This window comes from Equus asinus, chromosome X (assembly GCF_041296235.1).
Source record: "Equus asinus isolate D_3611 breed Donkey chromosome X, EquAss-T2T_v2, whole genome shotgun sequence".
Taxonomy (NCBI): Eukaryota; Metazoa; Chordata; class Mammalia; order Perissodactyla; family Equidae; genus Equus; species Equus asinus.
In genome coordinates, this window is record NC_091820.1 from 91,043,732 (window position 1) to 91,064,482 (window position 20,751).

The window sequence follows — 20,751 nt, forward strand, 5'->3', positions numbered from 1 at the left end:
ATTTCACTCATATGTGGAAGATAAACACATGGATAAGGAGAACAGATTGGTACTTACCAGAGGAGAAGGGTAGAGGAGAGCTAAAAGGGCAAAGGGGCACAGATGGATGAAAACTAGACTATTGGTGGTGAACACGCAGTCTATACAGAAACTGATATATAATAATGTACACCTGAAATTTACACAATGTTATAAGCCAATATAACCTCAATAAAATAATAATAAAAAAAGAAATGAAAAGACAATCCACAGAATGGAAGAAAATATTTGCAAATCATATATATGATAAGGGACTTGTATATAAAACATATAAGTAACTTTTACATCTCAATAATAAAAACACAAATAACCCAAATAAAAAATGGGCAAAAGATCTGAATAGACATTTCTCCAAAAAAGATAAACAAATGGCCGATAAGCACATGACAAGATGCTTGACACCATTAGTCATCAAGGAAATGCAAGTCAAAACCGCAATAAGATATTTCTTACACCCACTAGGATGGCTTTAATAAAACAGTAAGATAATAAGTGTTGACAAGGATGTGGAGAAAATGAAACCTTCATCCACTGCTGGAGGAAATGTGAACTGGTGCAGCCACTTTGGAAAACAGTCTAGCAGTTCCTCAAAAATCTAAAAATAGAGTTATCTATTGACCCAGTAAGTCTACTTTTAGGAGTATATCCAAGAGAAATAAAAACACATGTCCACACAAAAACTTGTAAATAAATGTTTAGAGCAGCATTATCCATAGTAACCAAAAGGTGGAAAAAAACTAAACTGTCCACCAACTTATTAATGGATAAACAAAATGCAAGATATCCTTACAATGGAATATTATTCGGTCATGAAAAGGAATGAAATGATGATTTATGCTACAATATGGATGAAGCTTGATTCAATTATGCAAATTGAAATAAGGCAGACACAAAATGTCACATTTTACGATTCTGTTCATATGAAATGTCCAGATTAGGCAAGTCTATAGAGACAGAAAACAGAGTACTGGTTGCCCAGGGCTGGAAGGTATAGGAAGGATGAGTGGGAGGTGATAGCTAAAGGGTATGGCTTTCTTTTGGGGGTGATGAAAATGTTTTAAAATTGATTATGGTGATGGTTGCAGAACTCTGTAAATGGTTAACATACTCTAAACCATTGTATTGTACACTTTAAATAGGTGAATTGTGTGATATGTGAATTATATCTCAATAAAGCTGTCACCAAAAATATATATAATGAAGGAAAAATATTTGTTGCTTCACATCATTTTTCACTTTCTTCACATTATGATAAAGGTACAAGAGGGGCTGTCCTGGTGGCAAAGCAGTTTGGTTCACACATTCTGCTTCGGTGGCCTGGGGTTCGCCAGTTTGGATCCTGGTCCCTGGGTGCAGACATGGCACTGCTTGTCAAGCCATGCTGTGGCAGGCATCCCACATATAAAGTAGAGGAAGATGGGCACAGATGTTAGCTCAGGGACGGTCTTCCTCAGCAAAAAGAGGAGGATTGGTGGCAGATAGCTCAGGGCTAATCTTCCTAAAGAAAAAAAGAAAGAAAATGATAAAGGTACAAAAATCCCTGCTTCTTAAAAGCAGAAAAGAAAAAAAAAGAGGAAAAGTCACTTTGCCAACTCCATACAGGCCCCTAGGAGAGCAACAATCCAAACCAGGTTACTTCCAGTTTTCTACGTGGTAGTGAATGCCTGGCCATACAGTATATCAGATTTGATTGCCTTGTATTTTTTTTATACTTTGCTGCCTATCACCCAGCTGAAATAATCTCTGACACCCCTAGCAATATGCTTGGCAAGTAACTTGTTCTTAGGACTCAGAAAATCCTCTTTATTAAAAAAAAAGGGTGGGCAGTGGGCAAAGCCACCTGGCTTTGCCTTTCTTTTTGGCAAATATATATTAGCAAATAAGGTTCCTTCCATCCTCATATAGATTCCAAAGGTAACAGACATGTACAGTGCAGTTTTTAAAGCTAAAACAAAAGACATCAGAGAAATTCAAGACTGGCCACTTTGGACTAGGCTTCAAGAGTTACTAAAAGTGCCGGTGTGACAGGCAGCTTCTAAAGTGGCTCCCAGTAAGGTCCACCTCATGGTATTCACACCTACTGTAATTCCCTCCCCTCAGGTGTGAGCTGGATGTACTGACTTTCTTTCAACAAATGAAATATGCCAGAAGTGATGGGATGCCGCTTCTGAGATAAGCTTACAAAAAGACTGGTCCATCTTGGACTCCCTCTTTCACTCTTTTGCTCCAAGAGAAGCCAGCTGTTGTGCTGTGAGTTGCACTGTGGAGAGGCCCACACAGCAAGGAAACGATGCCTCTAGCCAAACACAAGAAAAGACCTGAGGCCCGTCAACAGCCATGTACGTGAGCTTGGAAATAGACTCTCTCCCGGGTGAGCCTTGAGATGATGGCAGCCGGAGCAGACACTTTGATGGCGACCTTATTAGAGACCTTGAGCCAGAGACACTCATGTAAGCTGTACATTGATTCCTGACTCACAGAAACTGAGATAATGCATGTTTGTTGTTGTAAGGCTCTGGGATTTGGGTAATTTGTTAAGCAGCAATAGATAACGTGATATAACATGAAAAATAAATAACACGTCTCTCCCAATGAGCTACAAAATAAACTATTAGGATCCCTGTCTTTTAAAGTAGAACCAACGCCAAGGAAGAGGGAACTAGTTACTTTAAGGATTTGAGGGAGATGGTCTTACTTTCTGAACAACCGTAATTCTTCAGAAATAGAAAAGGAGAGAGGAGTTTGGCTCAGTCCTGATCCCTGCCTTCCAATTTTGGGGGTGATCACCAGCCAAGTATGAGCTTCTTCGTGACTGAAGATTGAAATATCCAATACTAACCTTATCCAAGGATAATCTTAATTTCCTCACATTTTCCAGGACTAGCCAGTCACATTACAAGGAATTCCCTGGAAAATACCAGCATTTTACTTCGCTAGTGTCCATCTCTTTAAACAGAGGTGGTACAGAGCTGAGCCGCAGTTTCCCTACTGTCGTCAAAACAACACTCTTTTCAACACTTTACATTACATAAAGCCATTTATGTAATATCGTATAACGTGCTTACAGTTAGGCGGTTTTGAACATCCTGTACACAAATCTTACCCTTCCATGAAAGGGCGCAGGAACCTCTGTGTACATAGATGGTAAAATTTCACTGCATTGTAATAACTAGGAAAAAACCTCCCATCTAGTGTGGTGAAAAAGAACAAATTTTTAAGTATTTTTCAAAATACATGTTTTGTACCTTCAGGCACATCATTAAGAAAGATATAAAATATTCATGAAAAAATGACCGTAATCAACTACATTACACGACAGTGCGTCATAAATATTGACGTTCAGTTTCAGACCAGGAAATGACTTCTTTCGTGTGCCTTGAGTTTTTGATACCAGGATTAGATAAACTACTGAATCTTGATTCCCCTTAATCTTTAGTTCGACCTTAAGGTTGTAAGTGCAAGAAATTTTGAACTTCTTCCTCCCTAAAAATTATGCTGGGCCCCAATTATTATGAAACGTAAATTATAAGTGACATTTCATTAGCAAATGTGCTCTGAAAGTTCTCACACAGAAACTGACTTTGTTAAGTTTCATCTGCTTTCCATTTTTCCTTACTGTCTGTCAGTCTGTGAAAAGGAGGAAAATGAGTGGCAGCACCTAAATTAATGCAGAGTTTGAATTTGAGTAGCGGCAAATGAGCAGGCAGGGTACAGAGGACAGGCTTAGTGTGCTTGGTGCGGCCCACTTAACAGAAGAGTGACTAATGTATGCTCAACGAGCCCTTTCACTCGAGCTCTAGTTCTGGAACAGATGGCAGTACATTATAACTTACTGACATATCCAGATACATAAACTATATAATTTACGATGCGCATCAGTCCCCTTTACACAATCCCTTACAAACCCATCCCTGTTGGGAGCAGAATGGTGACCTCTATCCTATAGGTCTACACAAGTCTGGTGCTCTTACTAGCATCGCTGTTTCACCCTTTCCCTCAATTTGACATGCATATCACTTAAGGGTGTGATTTTTCCATTATTAAGAATTATACATAAACTGATTTTTTTTTGGCACTGCAGATACTCCTAGTGAATTACACTTGGGTCTTCCAAGGAAGGTATAATTCTGTCATCCCAAATACATTGTGCAACCAGGAGACCCGGACTGATTTAAAAGTATGCTGTGATTGTAAACCACTTTGGGATCCTTTGGGATGAAGCACAATGTATAATAATGTTACATCATATGAGAACAGGTAGGAACAAGAATGACAGAACATATGAGGTGTTAATCATTTAATATTATTTCTAAATTATTCAAAGTGATTCCCAAGACAAATGTTATCTTCATTTTGACATCAAATACATGTAGACTTGACAAGTAGAAAGCATAGTGCCTCTTTATATTTTCCCTGCCTTTTTTCTTCAGATTCACAGGCCAATAGTAAGTTGGCCTGCTTCTTTACAAAAGACAGAACTGCATCAACAGATATCATCCGTGAAATAAAACTTAGCTCATACCCCAGGGAAGCCGATTTTCCCCAGATGCTCTTAAAATCCCCACAGTGGTCAACACACTGTTCTACCTTCTCCGTCTTTTGCATGGACAGGAATTGCTTTCTTTCTTGAATTCAATAGAGATTTGGCTTTTTCTAAGGCAGCCCTCTGGGACGTTCCGAAAGCTTTCTCAAGATTGTATCATTTATTTCTCTGTCACAAAGGAAAGCAAGCAAAGAGCCAAGCTGTAAGTAACAACTAGACATTACATTGCAATTCCCCTCCCCTTGCCCAGGTCAGGGCCTGGCTGTTTAGTTCTCAACCACAGAGTAAATCGCTGTTACTATTTGGTAAACGGAAGCAAAGTGAAGAAAAATGAAGCAACTCTTCCAGGGAAGAGAAAAAAAAGATCAGTGAAACTCAAGAATCTACCTTCATCATTGGCGGGCAGGCTTTTGTCTTCCCTTTCAAGAATATATATGGACGTGCTCATCTGTTCCTTCAGTCAAGTCAATGAAAATTTTCCTCATGTTGCTAATGAGAATTCTGAAGACGTTTCCAAATGAGTTTTGACATCATCTTTATGATTAAGGGAAATACATCTAAATGAAAATTGGGAAGATTGCAGCAGAAAATCACCAAAACAAAATTTAGCATTTCAGTTTAGGAGGCATCTCATATTAGTGGATTAAAGACTATATTTTTAAAGTCCTGCCTATTATAAAAACAACCAACTTCTGTAAAAGAGGTTATTTCAAAGCTCAGTGAGGCTTCAAAGAACATAGCACCCAACACAACATGGGCAATCAATCTACTGGATGACTCGATGAATTAAGAACACCAGATTTTAGTGTTTCAAGTTTCCTTAAATGATACTGTGTCTCAAACATGTGTATAAATCTGTATCTCTCTGCAAATGAATATACACTGATGGCACATGTCTGTAGAATTGAATTATATGTGGACCGCAGATAATTCTACTTCTCTCTTTTTTTCTTCTTCTTCTTCTCCCCAAAGCCCCCCAGTACCTAGTTGTATATTCTGGATGTGAGTGCCTCTAGCTGTGCTATGTGGGACGCCGCCTCAGCACGGCCTGACAAGCAGTGCCATGTCCGCGCCCGGGATCCAAACCAGCGAAACCCTGGACCACCGAAGAGGAGCACACGAACTTAACCACTTGGCCAGGAGGGCCCCCTACTTCTCTCTTCAACTGCATATGTGTCCAGGAAAATTCCACTTCTTTCACCATTTATCTTCCTTTTCAAAGACCACTTCTCGTGCTCTTTTCCCTTATTCTTTCCTTATTTTTGAATGTTATGTAGACTGATCTCTCTATATGTATGCGTCTCCCACTATACTAGAAACTGCAGGGGAAGAAAACTTTACCTTTCTACCCTTCTAGGTTCTTTGGTGAGTCTAATAATTAAATTGACATAAGACAGATCAACAGGAGAAAAAAAAATTAGTTTTGTATGTACAGGAGCTTCACAAAGAGATGAGAGGCTCTCTGACAGTCAGGCAATTGTGGTTTATGTGCCATCCTGAGCTAAGGAGAAGCAGGCAGGAGTCTGAGACTCCAAAGGGAAGGAAAACAATTTACAGGAAGATGAGAAGAGCAAATGTTTGGTAAACAAATGTTTTCCATGCCATTTGAATAAGTCTTTCTGATATCAAAAGTTATCTCTGGTAATAGCTCTCTTCCTGGTACAGGCCCACTATCTAAATTCTTTCAGACAGTTAAGGGAGAGGTAAAAAGTTCTTCTTGAGTCTGTTGGGCCTTGATTGTCTTCAGCTTGAAATAATCCACATGCCAAAATGGCACATTCTGGGGCGGCCTGCCCTGAACTCGGTCAGAACTTTTTAAGGGAAAAGGACATTTTATTTTGCTTTCTATTCTTATCACTTCTGCTCTAGCATAGCGCCCTGTGTTTAACTCTATTTTTCTGTATTCTAATTGTTCATTCGCTTAGAGAAGGGCAGCGTTCCTATGATTTGAATCTTTAAATTCTGCCATTCCAGAACATCTTCATTATGTGAGTCAATAAATGCAAACAAGTTTGAATTGGTTTCCTGTCCCTTGCAACACAAACACTTTTCATAAAATTGATATTGATATCTAGAACAGTGGTATTGGAAAGTGACAGATCCCCAAAGTGGAACCGGTTGATTGCAGTTAGAATGAGGAACACTGCATTCTCCTGCCTCCATCAGTGAAACTGCCGAGCCCTATTTTGCAGTAGCTTATTAAACTGCCCCTGTAGCATTTTAGGACTCAGACTTGGGCGGACGAAAGTTAGGGACTTCGTATAAATACTTCAGGATATTGGATTCCATTGACTACCACTTTTGACCTTGAATAAGTGCCCCTCAGGGGGCTAAAAGCTGTGGTCCAAGTTGGTGTGTCTGAAAGCAGATAGAAAAGAAAATAGAGAGATTTTCTGGTTATGACCAGCAATACAAAATGGCTGACAGGCAGATAATCATGAATCTTACCAGGTTGGAACTGCCTTATACTCTGCTCCAAGCTAAACTTTAGTGTGAATGAACTTTGAGGAACAGCAGACAGAGCAGGAGATAAGACTGGTACTGATTCCCCAGTTCCCTACCCAGGACCTTATCCTACGCATTCCTTGCGTGACAAAGGGCACAAGTACCTGCACTTTCAAGGACAGTCCATTAGGATTCTGCCTTGGGCAAGGGGCACATTAAATGTATCTCTGCTACACCATAACCTACTATTATAGTCTTCCCTTGGTATCCTGGGAGGAGGGAGGATGGCTCCAGGATCCCCTCCATACCCAAATCCCCTGATGCTCAAGTCCCATATATAAAATGGTATAGTATTTGCATAACACCTATGCACATCCTCCTGTATACTTTGTCATCTCTAGATTACTTATAATACCTAATACAATGTAAATGCTAGGTAGATAGTTGTTAGACTGTATTGTTTAGGGAATAATGACAAGAAAAAGTCTGTACATATTGAGTACAGATGCAAGCATTGTAAGCCTTTCGATCCCCAGTTGGTTGAATCTGTGGATGTAGAACTGGGGGATACAGAGAGCCTACTGGACTTGTATCGTCCCAAGAAACAGCAAGATCAAGATACCATTTGACTAAGGGCTGGGTCGATGGGCAGAGCAGCTTGGTTTGTTGCTTTAAGGCAGAAACTCTGAGGCCCAGATTCAAGGACTGTGACTCAAAAAGATATGTGTCTTTGGTTACCAGCCTGTGAAGCTGACCAGATACAAACTGGCAAAAAGCCAATTAAGATTCTAAAAGGATTGGATTGATAGTCTGCCTGAAAATAAGCCAAAACAGTGGAAAGTAGTGCCAGGAGATAGAAGGACGTTCTAATGGCATTGGTGGAACCCCTTGAATTTCCCAGTTAAAAGAATGAACATATCCCTTTCTTAAAAAATCCTGTTTGGTGTAGGTTTCCATCACTTCTAACTAAGAGTCCTGACTAACACGAGGCTAAAGGGAATGAGAAGGAAATTAAACTGTATTGAGAACTTACGATGTGCCAGAAACTACTAGGTGCATTCAAATATTCTTATCTAACATTCACAATAACCCTGTGAGGTACATAGTATCTTCTCTTATTTTCTTTAAAGGAAATTGACATTCAGAGACAGAAGTAAACACTAAGCGCCCATGGCCACGTTGTCAGTAAGTGGTGGGTTCAGGATTTAACTCAAGTTTGTTTGATGCTAAAACCCATCCTATTTGTACTGTACACCACACTCCTCAATAAAATGGGAATCCTAATAATGCTTGCCTCATAGTATTATTGTAAATGCATAAAATACTATCAGGCACATAGTAAGTAGTTAAATAGCTAAACAAAATACAAAAGGATAAGATCAATAAATAGACAAATAGTAGATCAAGGGGTTCCTTCTGGATATGAGAATTTAATATAGTCTACCAATGACATGCTGTTTGATCCTGGCAAATCCTATGATACCTAGTGGCCTCCATTATTTAAAATCTGTAATCAGAAGATGGTTATACTCACTCAAAAAAGATTTTAAAATCTTGATTATAAAGATTAAAAAAGCTTAAAAAAGATTAATTATAATTGCAGTAAACTTTTACAATATAAAATCTACCTATAGTCAAAGTCGATTTATTTGCTCCTTTTTCAGGAAGGCTAAAAAACTTAACATATATGCATTATAAAAACATTATTTGGACATTATAATTCTTTGAGGGTCCCAAGCTTGGAATTTTCAGCATGAATAATATAAGCTAAGAAACATTAAATGCATGACTTTTGTAATGAGATTTCTCACTTAATATATAATATGACTTGTTACTGCTATCTCAACTAGAATCTGCTTGAAAATTTAGGCAACATCAACTTTGCTTTGTGCAGAGTTTCAAGCTATAAAATAAATTATTCATAATGAGTTAATTATCATCTCAGTGTACCATCATTCCTACTTTTAAAATGATATTCAAAAGATTAAGTACCTAGGAATTTAATCATAATTTGCATACACTAGTTTTGAAAATAAGTAACAGTCTCTTGATCAATGCAAAATTACAAAATCCTCCAGATGAAAGATAACCTTGACACCATAATACAGATAGAAGAATAATTTCCCCACAAAAAAAAGCTACAGACCACCCTCAATTGCTTGAGGACATTTTACAGGTTAGGTTAGTAAATTGGTTCACATTCCCCTTTCCTATGAAAAGAGGAAAAATTTTATCTCTAGTTCTATGTGGACTTTTGATTTGCAGCGCGTGGAGGTCTCAGCTTAGACAATTGTCTGAGTTCATGTGTCCCCTCTCTTTCCTCTGAATATATAGGTGCTTGCTCATCACTGAAGCTCCTAGACACAAAACAGTGACTGAAGCGCAGTGCCCGCTCCAAATTACTTAGACTTGCATCGACAAGAAAGTACCAGACCATCCCAGTAATTATTATTTCCTCCCTGAAGCCACCGGGAAACATAACAGCTGAACAGTATAAACATCTCTGTTTCCTCCAGTCGCCAGTGCAAGCCTTTGTGATAACCAATCCTCCACATGGAAAACAAGAAGCAAGTTCAAAACCTTACCAAGTAGGAGACACAACATCCCTTCCACTTTGAAAATGCAGAATATATGGATGTAAAAACTTTATGCTTCGCATAGTTTGCTAACAGATTATATTTTCCTCTTGTATTTCTTCCTGCACAGAAATACACATCGTTGTAACATACTGAGAAATTATACAGAATTAAACCATTTAATTTTATAAGCATATTTGTTCCTTGGTTGATCACGTAACAGATCACAATTAAGCCTAGTTCTTATAATTTATCGCTTAACTCGAGAAATGTATTTAACCAAAATTTATTATAAATTCAAAGTATTAGTGTCTGAAGACTCTAACATTTTCATATTAAGATTTTAGACTGTATCATAGCATTGACACAATATCCCACACTACTTCAGAAACAAAATGTTTGCTATGATTCTAACCAAATAGTGTCTAGACATCAAAAGCAGCTTTTTCTAATCTTTCCACCTTTTAAAATACTCAGAGAATTTACTGGAGAGGAAAAGAAGAAAACTACATCAAAGTGTTAACATTTTGTAAGCTATGCGTTCATTTCTTGAGAGATAAAGAGACAATAAATAAGATCTGCATCCTGTGATCAAAATAGAAATGTAGAGGTTTGAGTTTTACTATTTTTCTCTTGCTTGCCTTTAAAAAATAAATAGGACTTGCCGGTGACTTCATTACACACAGCACTTCAAGGTAAGCATAATAGAATTCTTTACTGGCACACAGCGACGGTACGTTCTTTGTGGTAAGTAAAAGACGACATTGAATTAAAGAACTTATTCCTTTGTACGAACTCAATTACAGTCTTCTCTGGTATTTTTCTGAATCAAATCCAGTGCTACACCTTGAGTGAAAATTCCCATACACTCCCTTGGCACAGAGGCAAAGAAAGGATTCTCTGCCCTCCTCTTTGATTTTCCTCTTCAACCAGGTTAAAATCCAACCCAGGATTTTTAACAAAGACAACTGCATATCAAAAACAATTGCTAGAATATCCAAATGTCGCCAAGTTCTCCAGTCTTCTAAAGCCACTCTTTCGTTTAATACCCAACTATCAAATGACGTAAATTGTCATGGCGCACACAGTAAGTCTAGCGCTCTGCCTAAAATCCAATGATTCCTGGAGGGGTGATGGCTCATCCCGAAACACACCCCACCACCCACTGATTTCTCAATCCCCTCTCATCCTGTGTCTGAAAGCTGCTGCTGACCTCTAACCTCCCCACTTTGCAGCCTTCCATCTCCTCTCCCCCCATATAGCGCTCTTCCTCCTTGATTCCCCAAAGGGTCACTAATACATGCAGCATGAAGTTCGAGGAAAGCACGTTGAACCAAAGCAAGCCAAAATGAGATGTGGAGGTAAAAAATCAAGCGGGAGAAATGTCAAACCAGAAGCCCAAAAGTAACAATGAAGACGGAGGTACAGCTCAGAAAATATGAGAGAGATGGTCTTTGCCTTCAGCGACTATCTATACAGTTCATCGGGGCATTTTGAAACATACCTGAGCACGGCTTAGGCTCCACCTGGGCCCTTTGTTGTATACTTTATGTCTTTTCAGGATGGTGGTTTTTCTTTTCATAAACCCAATGATCAGAGATATGTCAAAGTAAACAGCAAGCCAGAGAGTAAACCGGGTAGCTAGTGTTGTGTTTTATAATTGGCCAGATGATTGAAGACCTGTGTTGAGTGAATAACTGGACAGGAAGAGACTAGGGATGGACAATGTTTTCAGAAGTTCTGGCTGAGGGAGAGTTGTATGTTTCCAGTGTCTAGCAAGATGTCTAATATCTGCCAATCATTACACATGAATCAGTGAGAAGAGAGGCTGTTCAGCCCGTTCAGTGCACCTGCGTGATAATATTCTAATTCCTGAGCAGAGTTCACCTGCTCTATAGGAAGCCATTTCCAAATGAAGTAGTATTATTTCATCTTCCTGATTTTATTCTTTGTTCTTTAGAGTCAAAGAAGTGCTTGCTCAAAAGGGAGAAATTTCCTGAAATATCCAGTGAGCTGAGAATTCAAATAACTGCTGGATCCTAATTGTAAACGGAAAAAGTGGTAAAGAAAGGACGTCTTAACATTGGACAGTAAAAATGTGTAATCAGAGTTGGAAACACAGATATAGAATAGGCAAGACTGTCAAAAAAGAATCTTCCAGGCACTCTTGTAATCTACTTAGACGTTTCAGTGTTTGACCTTGAAGCAACTTCTGGCAAGTTGGATGGCATAATTTCCTAGAATATCATAGTGGATAAATCCATTAGCCTGATGACCCTCATTTGGCATTTTCAAAGAAATTTACTGCTGCTAGTGATAAGGTTGTGAACACTAAAAGCTGCCTGGCTGATGAAAATCCTGTTTGAAAAAAATCTAGGCAGATTTCACATAGGAGTTGCACCAAATTCACTCACACACCCAGACGGTTAAAATATATACCTTCTTGAAACATGCATTAAGGTCTGAGGATTTCATGAGCATTACAATTTCTATTTCATCTTTGAAATGATTTTTAATCCAGCAAAAAAGTTTTGAGACCTACTATGTACAAGGCACATGCTAGGTGCTTAGAGGAGCACAAAGACGCTTAAGAGAGTCCCTCCTTCTTTCTTGTAACAAAGATAAGACAACTAGGCAAATAACTAAAGCAGAATAAGTAAGTACTAAATAGAGATACAAATACTTTATTGGGAGAGCTCAGGGAAGTGACTGATTTTGATCACCAAGGATTAGGGGAGGCTTAACGGAGTGGAGAATTGACCCATAGAAACCAAATTAAGCCACGTCCTTTGTGGAATCAAACAAGAATCCACATTTCTTAGCTGTCTTTAATACGCAGTGGGAAACCTACTCAAAGATTATCCATCTCACAAAGGGAGAAATGTTATTAATGAAACAAAAGAGCCTTTGGCCACGTCATCGCAAATTGCACAACCGAAAATGCTATTAATGAATAATATCTTTTCTTGTGGGAATTACAACATGTTACAAAAGTATAAACTACTTAATTCAAGAAGAACAATGTCATGAGTCTTAGTTGTAGAAAAAGAATATTTTGAACAGCGCCAAAAGGAATAGAACGTAAATATTCTGTCCCTAGAAAGATGTACTATAGGGTAAAACAGTAGTTTGCTTGGCTCAAATATGACTGAAATGTACTCTTCTCCCAAGACTACCAATTATTTTGCTCTTATTCCGTAATTACCTAGTAGCCTTTTGATTACTAATGTAGTCATGAATCCTAATCCCAGAAGTGAAACTGTTTTCAGGATAGCACTAATCTTTGAACTTCTTGAGGGCAGGCACAATATGCTGGTTGGCATAGATCAATATGGCAGTGCTTGATGACCTCTTAGGTAAACTGGCAAAATTGCAAATCCACAAAACTGTCAAAATCAGAATTCCAAGTGCCAGCAGAGCAAAACTGAGTCTTAATTGTCATTTTACTCTTACGCATCCTACCATACTTGCAAATTTACCTATTGTATCCCTACTTTCCAAAATAAAAGAAAGCCAGTAGAAAATTATGGAAGAATCCCACATAAAGTAATCTTATATATACCATGGACCTATATTTTCAGTTTGACTACGTGTATTTGACATCAGAATGAAGTGGAAGGCTAGATGGTTTGGGGGAGGAAAATTTTTCCTCTATCCTTCTAGGTTCTTCTGGCTGGTCTAAGAATTAAATCAACATGAGACAGACTAACGGAAGAAAGTTAAATTTAATTTTGTACTTATGAGGGCTCCATAAGAATATGAGGCCCAAAGATAGTCAGGCAATTGAGAATTATATGCCATTCTGAGCTAAGGAGAAGGGGTAGGGGTCTGGGACTTCAAAGGGGAGGAAGATAATTCACAGGGACATGGGAACAGGAAATACTTGGTAAATAGATGTTTGCCATGCCATGCAGAGACAAAGGGACAGAGACAGGAATGTGAATAAACAGGCCTTACTAAGTTCCCCTGAGTTTAGCACCTAGCTCACACTCTTGTACTTATCTCTGGTAATAACTCTTCTTCCTAGAATAGGCCCTCTATCTAAATTCCTTTAGGCAGTTAAGAGGGAGATAAGAAAAACTTCCTGAGTCTTCTGTTTCTTAAAAGAAATATCAACTTAAAATAATCTGCTTGCCTAAGACACATATTTGGGGTGGCAAATTTTGCTCCCCTACAATGGTCAAGGACCTATTTAAAAATCATATCAGGAACATTTTAAAAATAAATATGATGACAGAATGTGGACTATTTTTCAAGTAGGTCAAAACTAGAGCACAAATGAATTTAAGAAAACAATCTAATGAAATGAGTAGATCTTGATTCAGTTAAATTATTTTAAAGTCTGTTGTGGCTCAAATATTTAGAAATGCTTATTGTTTAGCAAAATTTTAATCCATTTATTCATTTGAGAACTATTTACTAAACATTTACTCAGTATTAGGCATTGGGTGTACAGTAGTGACCGAGATAGGCACTGCCCTTGTCTCTTTGAAGCCAGGGCCAACTTATCCATTAGGCACAGTGAACACACTGCCTAGGACCCACAATACTTTTTAGGGGGTCCATGAAAATGTTTTAATTTCTTTTAAAATTAGAAAGAAAAAATGAATATAATCCTAGCTCAATGGTATTAATCTTTATACTAATGCAGTCGTAAAATATAATTTTAATATTTTTATGAAGAAAGAGGTCCACGAAGGCAAAGGTTGCTGGGGCTCATGAAAGTCATAATGTGGGTCTGTGTGGAGTTTATATTCTATTAGAAGAGATTGACAGATAATTAGATAAAATATAATATAGTGTAAAAAGTGCTGAGATAATGGTAAATACAGGGTGCTATGGGAACCCATCTTGAGGGGTTATGGAAAGTTTCTCAAAAGCCTCAGCAGAAGCATGAAGGATGATAAGAGTAGGAAAGAAAATGCACTGGAGCAAGAATATGCACAGATCTGAAAGTAAGAGAGATCATGATGAGTGGGAAAAATGCCAGGTACCTCCAAACGCTTAGAGGAGTGGTTCTCAACTCAGGGTGATTTTGTCTCCCAGAGGACGTTTGACAGCGCCTGGAGACATTGTTACTAGCATCCAGTGGGTAGAGGGCAGGAATGCTGCTAAACATCCTACAGCACACAGGACAGCTCCCTACAACAAAGAATTATCTCGTCCAAAACATCAAGAGTGCCAAGGTGGAGAAACTCTGTGTCAGAGAATTAAAATTGGAGATTTTAAAGTTTTAGTCTTTGCCAATTTGATGGTATCTTGTTGCTTAAATTTACATTTCCTTGATTACTAGTGAGTTTAAATATTTTTATGAGCTATTGCATTTCTTCTTTAGTATATTTTCTGTTTGTGCCCTTTGGAGATTTTTCACCTGGTTGTTGACCTGTTGCTTAGTGGCCTGGAGGAACTCTATACATATTACAGGAAATCTGTGTGTCATATATGTTGCAAATATTTCCCCTACTTTATTATTTTCCTTGATGTTTTATTTTTATTTCTGTGCCGTTTCTAACTTTAATGTAATCAAATCCATTGTTCTCGTCTTTTCATATTTTCTGCTTTTTTATTATAAAAACTGTTTTCAACCCAAATTGCAGAAACTGATTTTGATACAGTGTGATAAACAGTATAGGAGAACAGTATGTCCCATATTAACAGTGTGGAGGCATGAAAAAAGTGGTCAACTTAAATGAGCAGAAAGGGTAGGATGCATTTTTTCCTTATTGTCCTCTGTATCCTAAGTGACTAGCAAAGTGCCTTGCACACAATAGCCTACCAATAAATATTCATTAAGTGTTGAATGAATAAATGGGTGGTATTTAATTGGTCTTATAACTACAGTTTATGAAATAGTATACAATATTTATACTTGCAAATGTTCTTTGTGGAGTTGGATAATGAGTAGAAGAAATCATATACTTTTGCATTACTCCTAGTTTACCCCCTTCAAAGCTGTGTCTGAAGCTAGGGCATCCAGGTTCTCAAAGTCATCCCTGGACTGTGCATCAGGCTTAGGGCTGGTCCAGAGGACCTCGGAGCTATCTATGCATCTCCAGATCCCCTTCTCAACCCAAATTGAGTTTTATTTTTATTTTAAAAGGAAAGGATTACTCTCCTTTCCCCCAGATACACACAAGCACACATACATTTTAAGAAAAAAAATGGAAAGTTCCTCTGGCTTCCATCCCACTTCCCAGAGATTTGATGCATCTTTCCTTTCTCTTTTGAACATATTTGTGATAGGCGTGAATTTGTTTCAGATTGTTTGGGTACAAGAAATAGCACATGTTTTTCCATTTGTTTTTTAAATTGAATCCAACTTGGTTTTTAGCCCTCACATTCTTAGCTGGTAGGGCATTCACCATCAGTCATTATTGGAGCTTCCCTCCCCATCAGATCCTACAGGAAACTCAGATCTTACTAAGTCACAGGAAAATGAGAGAGAAGAGGCTAATCCTTAATAGTTAGTGGTCACCCTCATTACTGATGATTCTGCTATCCAGTGATGCCATTGAATTTTGGTTCTCTGCCAGCTGCCAGCTGCCAGTGCTTTGCAATGTGTATGGCAAGAAGCAGAATGACAGACCTGTCTTTCGTGGATGTTTTTTCCATGTCGCCAATGACTCTAGGATTTACCCCAGGGGGTCCTCACTGGTCCTCTCAAGGCAAGACTGTGGCTCTTTCTGATCAGTCCCCAGCATATACCTCCTCTCAACGGTAGTACTGCCACCTTCCTGACTACAGTTTCAAGGCAATTCTTTGTCTCCAACAAGAATCACTCACCAATTCGACAGCAACTATAAACTCCTATCCACCCTGGCCCTCTAGGGCAACTCCAGACTTTGCCAACAAAGACCTGGACGAGTGTTATTGTTTGTTTGTTTTAGGAGTAGTTGTGGTTTATGTGTTCTTCCTTTAGGGCTGCTTCTATTAAAGAAAGATAAGGAGAAGAAAGAAAAAAGAATGAGAAAAAGAAAGGGAGGGAGGCGGGGAGGGAGGGAGGAGGGAAGGAAGAGAAAAAGAAAGATTGATTCCTAGAAATGAGGGACTTTGGGCCAAGCAAGATAGGTTTAGAACTCCAGGAGTCATACCCAATTTGAGGAAGATTTTAGGAAGACTCTCAAATAAAGGGCATCTTTAATAATTCTCATGTAACATATTTAAAACCTATTCAAAGGAAAGATCTCAGAAGATAGCAAAATATTTCCATCTACCCACCAGGCCCTCCAGATATAAAGCTCTCTCACTTTGACAGGACACCACACCCATTTCTCTTTCCTCCCTCCTGTTGGCAATGACCCAAATGCTCCTTGATTGCTGAAAGGGATAAGATCATGTGACCTGCTAGGAGATTTTCAATCAACGAAAAAAGAGCAGCAGGCACAAATATCTGGAGTTTATCAAACACTGAAGCAGCAACTTAAGATTTGATTAGAGTGGATTTCCACTTAAAATGACAACATCAAGCTACTGTGTTATCGGCAAATCTTTACAAGTGAGGATGAAGCAAAGCACGGACTGCTTCAGGAAGAGCATACTTTAGAATCCTTTAGCAGTAAGTGGAAAAAGTTATTTTATGACATCTTTGCAAAGCTTTTCTCTTCTGAAAATACTCAGTTCCAGTCAACTTTAACACGAGCTTAAATATTTTTCCAAGAATAACCTTATGCTAATTTTGCATCAAACTTGTTGACATTGTTTTTCAACCCCAGAGGATCAGTTCTATGATTACACTGCCATTTAAACTGTCTACTGTGGATCCATTGCACCAGAAGTTATGATTGGGAAAGTTGTGGGAAGTATTCTGCTACCTTAATGGAGAAAAAGCCCTGGCTTCAGAGAACTGAATCAAGTACCTTATTTACATAAGTTGGTGCATTACAAAGGTTGTGGAAAAGAAATTGTTATACATTGGATGATGTATAAATAATCAGTCTTCACATCTTTGAAGGAGCTAAAAGAATGTCACCACACACACACACTCAAATATCTCTGAGGAAAACGTACTTGCCAATACCCATGTGTAATCATAGCAACTGTCTTGTCTCCGTTTACGAGTGGGAGCAGACCTCCTCAAGACCTATTCTTAAGGGTACTTACTGACTCATACATGAGTTCCTTTGCCCAGTCTGTCATTAAATTGTGACAAGTTTTTGTAAAAGTCCCTTCATAGCTCTGGATCTTTGTCTCCTCATCTATAAAATGGGCATAATAATAAACCACTATAGCTACTAGTTCATGAAAGCTTATGAAAGGCTGAAATGAGATAATGTGTGTAACAGTTATTCACAGAATATAAAGCTATTTTTTCATCTAGTCCACATTCATTTAGCCAGGAAGTGGACTAGGTGCTCAAGATATAAAAATGAATTTGACAGAGTTGCTGTTCTCATGGGTCTACAACACGAGGTGCTCTGTCAACCAGCGGACCTATGCCAGCATCCAATATTATGATAGTCACCATGAGGTAGTCACCAAGTGAAGGAGTTAGAAAGATGAAAGACAGGGTCCTTACCCTTAAGAAGCAGGCAGTCGAGGCAGGGGGCGTGCTCACAAACCCGCAACTACAAAATAGCACAGTAAATGCCATGCTAGAGAAGAAGACAAAAGAAAAGAGGCTGACGTGCATTTCTGCTCATTCCTAATGGACTCTGCCCGCCATTAGGAGCCATCGCCAGCACGCCATTGGTGGTTGGTGCTGACTTGGATACGCTCTTTTGACTTGAACAGTCATGCTCCCCCTATGCGTGGTTAACTGAGAAAGAAATCAGCATACATTCACTCAATTATCCATTTTATGATTAAAAAATCAGAAGTCTTTATTCAGGTAGGTTAAACACCGATACTAAAGAGTGAAGCAGATGGTTATCTAAGTATAACTTAGATAGTTATCTAAGTATCTGCTTAGATAGTTATCTGCTGTCAAAAAAATTATGTGAACTCCTAAGGGCAATTTGTTCTCTCTCTCACTAATGATTAACAAGCATCGGTCAGGTCAGATCCACATTTTTCGCATTGTAGTCCTCCGGACCCATATATCTGTTTCTTGTTGGAAAAACATCTTAGAGTAGAATTGCTTTTATTAATTACATAATTTAATCTTTCTTGAAAAATTTAAGCAAAATAAGTTTAAAATTCCAACTAGAAACATAAGATTCACCAAAGGAAACTTCTGCTCTAAGCACTTCAACTGATGGGAGATATTGTTGTGTGAGCTCTTTTTTTTTTTTTTTGAGGAAGATTAGCCCTGAGCTAGCTGCCGCCAACCCTCCTTTTTTTGCTGAAGAAGACTGGCCCTGAGCTAACATCCGTGCCCATCTTCCTCTACTTTATACGTGGGACGCCTACCACAGTGTGGCTTCCCAAGCAGTGCCATGTTGGCACCCGGGATCTGAACCAGCGAACCCCGGGCCACTGAAATGGAATGTGTGCACTTAACCGATGCACCATCGCGCCGGCCCAGCTCTTTTTCTTTTAAAATAAAATATCAAATTTTCCCAAGATAACATCGGATGAGAGCTGGGACATTTATGTTTAAAGGGTATAATTTTTTTTATTGAATATGCTGCTATAATTCTAGGACAGCATCGCTTTCTGGGGGGAAAACAGGCATTCAAGTGATTGCCATCTGTATTGCCCCATTCCAAATGATAGGCGCAAGCTGGTTCCGAGGCTGAATGACAAATATTAGGAATTTTGAACAACTCTAAACCTGCCATTCTTTTCAGCTCTGATGCTTAAGAAATCACTTAGAGCATTTAATAGCCATGTCGTTGCACACCTTGAGAGGTGGGTTCATTTCGGGGATTACAATTACCTGAGAAACACAGAGCCATTTGCCTTGCAGAAGCTATTTAGATCTGAAGACCTCTTCATCACAGCCCCGAAACTTCAATTACCGCAGGCTTGTTTTTCTGACAAGTCTTGCAGACCGCGCTAGTAATGATAGGCTGTGGCATAGTCAGGAACTTTCGAGAAGAGAGGTTAAATCCTAGAGGGAACAGGGTTTTGGGAACAAGTGATTTTAGCAACAGGAAGAAATCAGTTAGCCAGCAAAGCAGCAGGACTGAACAGGTATCTAGCTCTTTAGGGAAACATGCAGCTATGTCTCAAGGTCAAGGTAAAGCATGAGATCAATTAAAGTAGATATTTACAGGCACTTAATATTTGATGATGCTGGTATTTCAAGAGAAAGGACAAAGAATTCATTTTTTTCTATGTGCCATTCATTTAGAAATATTCTGCATTTGAAAATGAGGTTTTTCACAGAAATGATGTCCTTTTATCATCATTCCTTTTTGAAATGTATTTCTTGTTTGATTTGTTTTCAGTAATTGAACTATATTAGAGCACACCATTTAAAATGCTTCTTCATTTAACCCCAAAGTAATTAAATCAGCAATAGGCATGTATTATGAATAACTTTATCAATCAATGTCAGCACTTCAAATGTTTAAAATTGTGCAGTAATATCCAAGATAATGATTTCAGAAATACAGGGAGGCATCATGATTCTTAATGTGTATTATGACATTTATGAAATGTTAAGGAGAAAAAAATGAGAAAAAAAAAGGAAAATGAACTATTAAAGGCACGCATGTCAGTTTCACGAAGTGGCTCAAGATTAGCATTTTATTCAGAATGAGCTAATTTTATTATTATTTTATAATCCTCACACCAATAGACCAGTTTCTACTTCAGAGATGTTCAGATTTTTCTAATTTAATGTTTCTCTCTACTTAAAATTTACCTATCTGAAAAATAATATTTGTAGCAATTACATTTCATTTATTTTACCTCATTTGCCATGATAGCCTCAAAAGATTTCTTGCCTTCAATGGCTTGATGGTTTCTTCCAATACTTTAGTTATCAAGGTTGTAAATTATTCCCTGGGATGTGTGGGGATAATTAGATCATTGTCCTCAAAATCTGTGTTCAATGGCAATGGTTTTCTTTTCAAGTTTTGAAAGAAGTGAAATAGCAGTTATCTCATTAGAAGTTCATGGGATATGGCTTTATTAAAAGAATGACTTGTTTCGGGGTCATTTTATTTTTTATTAGAAGCCTAATAGATCCTTTCTAAAATCCAAAAAGCATAGATCCCCTTCAAATTCTCAAACATGTTTGTAATAAAAAATATTTTTTAT

The 20,751-nt window shown here is 38.3% G+C and overlaps 1 long non-coding RNA gene across 1 annotated transcript; it reads right to left on the reverse strand.

Moving 5' to 3' along the window:
- Window positions 1-1,217: 1,217 nt before the first annotated feature.
- Window positions 1,218-9,751, reverse strand: LOC123287747 (uncharacterized). Its single transcript, XR_011499755.1, has 3 exons — window positions 9,613-9,751; window positions 4,970-5,139; window positions 1,218-1,537 (listed from the first exon to the last, which is right to left on the reverse strand). It is a non-coding gene; the product is annotated as an uncharacterized lncRNA (long non-coding RNA).
- Window positions 9,752-20,751: the final 11,000 nt, after the last annotated feature.